Source organism: Sciurus carolinensis, chromosome 1, assembly GCF_902686445.1.
Source record: "Sciurus carolinensis chromosome 1, mSciCar1.2, whole genome shotgun sequence".
NCBI lineage: Eukaryota > Metazoa > Chordata > Mammalia > Rodentia > Sciuridae > Sciurus > Sciurus carolinensis.
Window position 1 is genome coordinate 167,522,509 of NC_062213.1, and position 6,000 is coordinate 167,528,508.

Here is a 6,000-nt window from a genome sequence, read left to right on the forward strand (position 1 = left end):
TAGTATAGCCATTTTGACGATATTAATTCTGCCTATCCAGGAACATGGGAGATCTTTCCATCTTCTAAGGTTTTCTTGAATTTCTTTCTTTAGTGTTCTGTAGTTCTCATTGTAGAGGTCTTTCACCTCTTTTGTGAGATTGATTCCCAAGTATTTTATTTTTTTCGATGCTATTGTGAATGGGGTAGTTTTCCTAATTTCTCTTTCTGAAGATTCATCACTTATGTATAAAAATGCATTGGATTTATGGGCATTGATCTTGTAACCTGCTACTTTACTGAATTCACTTATGAGTTCTAAAAGTTTTCTGGTGGAATTTCCAGGTTCCTCTAAATATATAATCATGTCCTCAGCGAACAGGGATAGTTTGAGTTCTTCTTTTCCTATTCGTATCCCTTTAATTTCTTTGGTTTGTCTGATTGCTCTGGCTAGAGTCTCAAGGACGATGTTGAATAGAAGCGGTGAAAGAGGGCATCCCTGCCTTGTTCCAGTTTTTAGGGGGAACGCTTTCAGTTTTTCACCATTTAGAATGATGTTAGCCATGGGCTTAGCGTAGATGGCCTTTATAATGTTTAGGAATGTTCCCATTACCCCAATTTTTTCTAGTGTTTTGAGCATGAAGGGATGCTGTATTTTATCAAATGCTTTTTCTGCATCTATTGAAATAATCATGTGATTCTTAACTTTAAGTCTGTTGATATGGTGAATGACATTTATTGATTTCCGAATGTTGAACCAACCTTGCATCCCTGGATAAAACCCACTTGATCGTGGTGCACTATCTTTTAATATATATTTGTATGCGATTTGCTAAAATTTTGTTGAGAATTTTTGCATCGATGTTCATTAAGGATATTGGTCTGAAATTTTCCTTCCTTGATGTGTCTCTGTCTGGTTTAGGTATCAGGGTGATATTGGCTTCATAGAACGAGTTTGGGAGGGTTCCCTCCTCTTCTATTTCATGGAATAGTTTGAGGAGTATTGGAATGAGCTCTTCTTTAAAGGTTTTGTAGAACTCGGCTGAGAACCCATCTGGTCCTGGACTTTTCTTTGTTGGTAGGCTTTTGATGACCTCTTCTATTTCATTGCTTGAAATTGGTTTATTTAAGTTGTGTATGTCCTCCTCGTTCAGTTTAGGTAATTCATATGTCTCTAGAAATTTGTTGATGTCTTCAAGGTTTTCTGTTTTGTTGGAGTATAGATTTTCGAAATAGCTTCTAATTATGTTTTGTATTTCACTCGTGTCTGTTGTGATGTTTCCTTGTTCATTCCGAATTTTAGTAATTTGAGTTTTCTCCCTCTTTCTCTTTGTTAGTGTGGCTAAGGGTTTATCAATTTTATTTATTTTTTCAAAGAACCAACTATTTATTTTATTAATTTTTCCGATTGTTTCTTTTGTTTCGATTTCGTTGATTTCGGCTCTGATTTTAACTATTTCCTGTCTTCTACTACTTTTGGTATTGGTCTGCTCTTCTTTTTCTAGTGCTTTGAGCTGTAGTGTTAACTCGTTTATTTGTTGATTTCTACTTCTTTTTTTGAATGCACCCCATGAAATAAATCTTCCTCTAAGTACTGCTTTCATAGTGTCCCAGAGATTTTGATATGATGTGTCTTTGTTCTCGTTTACTTCTAAGAATTTTTTTATTTCCCTCCTGATGTCTTCTGTTATCCATTCATCATATAATAGTGTATTATTTAGTCTCCAGGTATTGGAGAAGTTTCTGTTTTTTATTCTGTCATTTATTTCTAATTTCAATCCATTATGATCTGATAGAGTACAAGGTAGTATCTCTATCTTCTTGTATTTGCTAACAGTAGCTTTGTGGCATAAAATATGGTCTATTTTAGAGAAGGATCTATGTGCTGCTGAGAAGAAAGTGTATTCATTCTTTGTTGGATGGTATATTCTATATATGTCCATTAAGTCTAAATTGCTGATTGTGTTGTTGAGATCTATAGTTTCTTTATTCAATTTTTGTTTGGACGATCTATCCAGTGGTGAGAGAGGTGTGTTAAAATCGCCTAGTATTATTGTGTTGTGGTCTATTTGATTTCTGGAATTGAGAAGGATTTGTTTGACGTACGTGGATGAGCCAATGTTCGGGGCATAGATATTTATGATTGTTATGTCTTGCTGATTTATGCTTCCCTTAAGCAGCATGTAATGTCCTTCTTTATCCCTTCTGACTAGTTTTGGTTTGAAGTCCACATTATCTGAGATGAGGATGGATACTCCAGCTTTTTTGCTGTGTCCGTGTGCATGGTATGTTTGTCCCCATCCTTTCACCTTTAGTCTATGGGTGTCTCTTTCTATGAGATGAGTCTCTTGCAGGCAGCATATTGTTGGATTTTTCTTTTTAATCCAATCTGCCAGTCTGTGTCTTTTGATTGATGAATTCAGGCCATTAACATTCAGGGTTATTATTGTGATATGATTTGTATTCCCAGTCAATTGACTCATATTTGTTTTTGACATGATTTGGTTTCTCCTTTATTTGGCTATTCCTTTAGGCTAGCGCCTCCTGTTGCTGATTTGCATCGTTGTTTTTCATCTCTTCCTCATGGAATATTTTGCTGAGAATGTTCTGTAATGCTGGCTTTCTTTTTGTAAATTCCTTTAGCTTTTGTTTATCATGGAAGGATCTTATTTCATCGTCAAATTTGAAGGTAAGTTTTGCTGGGTATAAGATTCTTGGTTGGCATCCATTTTCTTTCAGGGCTTGGTATATGTTGTTCCAGGCCCTTCTAGCTTTTAGGGTCTGGATTGAAAAATCTGCTGATATTCTTATTGGTTTCCCTCTGAATGTAATTTGATTCTTTTCTCTCGCGGCCTTTAAAATTCTGTCTTTATTTTGTATGTTAGGTATTTTCATAATAATGTGCCTTGGTGTGGGTCTGTTGTAATTTTGTATGTTTGGAGTTCTATAAGCCTCTTGTACTTGGTTTTCCATTTCGTTCTTCAGATTTGGGAAATTTTCTGTTATTATTTCATTGAATAGATTGTTCATTCCTTTGGTTTGTTTCTCTAAGCCTTCCTCAATCCCAATAATTCTCAAATTTGGCCTTTTCATGATATCCCATAGTTCTTGGAGATTCTGTTCATGATTTCTTACCATCTTCTCTGTTTGTTCAACTTTGTTTTCAAGGTTAAATATTTTGTCTTCAATGTCTGAGGTTCTGTCTTCCAGGTGTTCTATCCTATTGGTTATGCTTTCTATGGAGTTTTTAACTTGGTTTATTGTTTCCTTCATTTCAAGGATTTCAGTTTGGTTTTTTTTCAGTATCTCTAACTCTTTATTGAAATGATCTCTTGCTTCCCGTATTTGGTCTTTTAACTGTTGATTGGTGCGATCATTTAATGCCTGCATTTGCTCTTTCATCTCCTCCTTCAATGCCTGCATTTGCTCTTTCATCTCCTCATTAGCTTCCCTGATCGTTTTAATTACGTACATTCTGAACTCCCTTTCTGACATTTCTTCTGCTGTGCTGTCATTGGGTTTTATTGATGTAGTATCTAGGTTTGTTTGGGACATTTTCTTCCCTTGTTTTCTCATAATGGTCAGTTGTCAGTGGGACCCTGAGATATTGCAGTTTTCCACTATTGGCTTATAGTGTCCCAGTAGATTTCCAGTGTATCACCTCCCAGCCTTCAGTAGCCTGATGTCTTGGAGGAATCTGATAAAGCAGCTCATTCGAAGAATACTGCCCCTAGCCCCCTACTGGTTCCACGTTTGGGAACTGGCTCTGTGCGGAAATGCTCTCACTGTGGGCCTGCACCGTGCAGCTGGCCGTGTGGGAAAAGCCCACTGCCGGAGTGTGGAAGACTACCTTGGGAAGACTCAAGCTGCCCTGCCCGGCTCTGCTAAGCCACCTCTATCTGGGCCTGCCACCCGGGCTGAGCTTTACCCAGTGGGCAGACTCACCCGTGGCTCCACTTCAGTCCGAGTCTCTCAATGCCTCCCCTTCTTAACTCCTGGGTTGTGGAGCGACCGGGGGTGCAGTCTCCCTCTAGGCCGCCATCTTGGATCGCCGGTTTGGGGGTTTTTATTGTGGTACTGGGGATCTAACAAGCTTGGGGGTTTTATTGTGGTACTGGGTATCTAACAAGCAATCTACCAATGAGCCACAACTCCAGCTATTAAATATTAATTAATACAAGCTTGGTTAAATAACAATGTAATCATACAATGCATATTTTGCAGTCATAAAAAAAGAATGAGAGGGTTGGGGTTGTAGCTCAGCGGTAGAGCACTTGCCTAGCACGGGTAAGACACTAGGTTTGGATCATTAGCACTGCATACGTACATACACACCCATACATAAAGAAATAAATAAAAACATAGTTTAAAAAAAAAAAAAAAAAAAGAATGAGAGCCTGGGACAGCGGTTCATGCTTGGTGACTCAGACTCAAGTGACTGAAGCAGGAGAATCACAAGTTTGAAGGTAGTCTCAGTGAGTGTGAAGCCAGCATGGGCAACTTAGTGAGACTCTACCTCAAAATATAAAATAAAAAGGGCTGGGGATGTAGCTCAATAATAAAGCACCCCTGGGTTCAATCCCAGTACCAAAAAATCAAAAAAACCAAAAATAAATAAATAGTAATTTTGTTTAAACCACTGGTGAGGGCCTGGGGTTGTGGCTCAGTGGGAGGGTGCTTGTAAGGCACTGGGTTTGATCCTCGGCACCACATAAAAATAAATAAAATAAAGGTATTGTGTCCATCTACAACTGAAAATATTAAAACAAAACAAAACAAAACAAAACAAAACAAAAACAGGCTGGGGAGTATAGTTCAGTGGTAGAATGGACCTGGGCTCAATCCCCAGTACTAGGGCATTGGGGGGAGTGGGGTAGGTGAGGGAGGATGGAGGGGGAAAATGAGAAAATTGTTCATATACAAAAAAAATTAATATAGAATGATCCTCAAATTGTTAAGAAGCAAGGTCCTAAACAGTGTGTATTGCATGCTATCATTCCTATAAGGGAAATAGTGCAGGTTTGGGGAGTACAGCTAAGTGGCAGAACACATGCTTAGATATGGAAGGCTCTGTGTTCAATTCCCAGCACGGGGGGGGGGGGGGGGGGGGGGGGGGGGGGGGGGGGGGGGAGGGGGGGCGTTAAATACATTCATAATTGCTTATATTTGCATAAATATTCCTGGAAGAATTTAATAGGAACTAATATCATCATTTTGCTGCCAGGAAGAGAACTAGATGGTGGGAAACAGGAGGGAAGCTTTTCTTTTTGTTTTTTCTTTTCTTTTTGGTGCTGGGAATTGAACTCAGCATGCTAGGCATAGTACTCTACCACTGAGCACATCTTCAACCAAGAGGCTCTCTGTAGTATATAGCTTTTGGTATCTTTTGGTATTTTAAATAACATGAATGTGTTATCCATTCTGAAAGTAAATAAATATAAAAGTTTAAAGTAAAACTTTAGAGTCACATTTTTTATAAGTAAAATTCATTTTTATAAAGAAAAATGCCTTTATTGGTATTCCTAATTTTAAAAGATTATTGCAATCCTTTTTTTGTGAGTGTGTATGTGTGTGGTACTGGGGATGGAACCCAGGGCTTAATGCATGCCTAAGTGAGCCATCTACCACTGAACTATATCCCCAAACTTTTTTATATTTTATTTTGAGACAGGGTCTCACTTAGTTGCCAAGGCTGGCCTGGAACTTGTAAACCTCCTGCCTCGGCCTCCCAAGTAGCTGGGATTACAGGGGAGTGAGTGTCCCTGTGCCCAGCTTATTTCAGTTTCAGTTTTTCAGTACTGGGAATTGAACCCAGGACCTCATGCATGCTGGGTAAGCACCCTACCACTAAGCTATATCCCCAGTCCCTACAGTCTTTTATGCTTGTTAATTAGAACTAGATCAGTGGTAGTTCATTATAAAGTTATTGAACATAACCAACCTCTTTTGGCAAAGAATTCATAGTTTATGTAAACAAACATTGTTTTCTACTATAAACTTTTTTTTTTTTTTTTTTTTAACG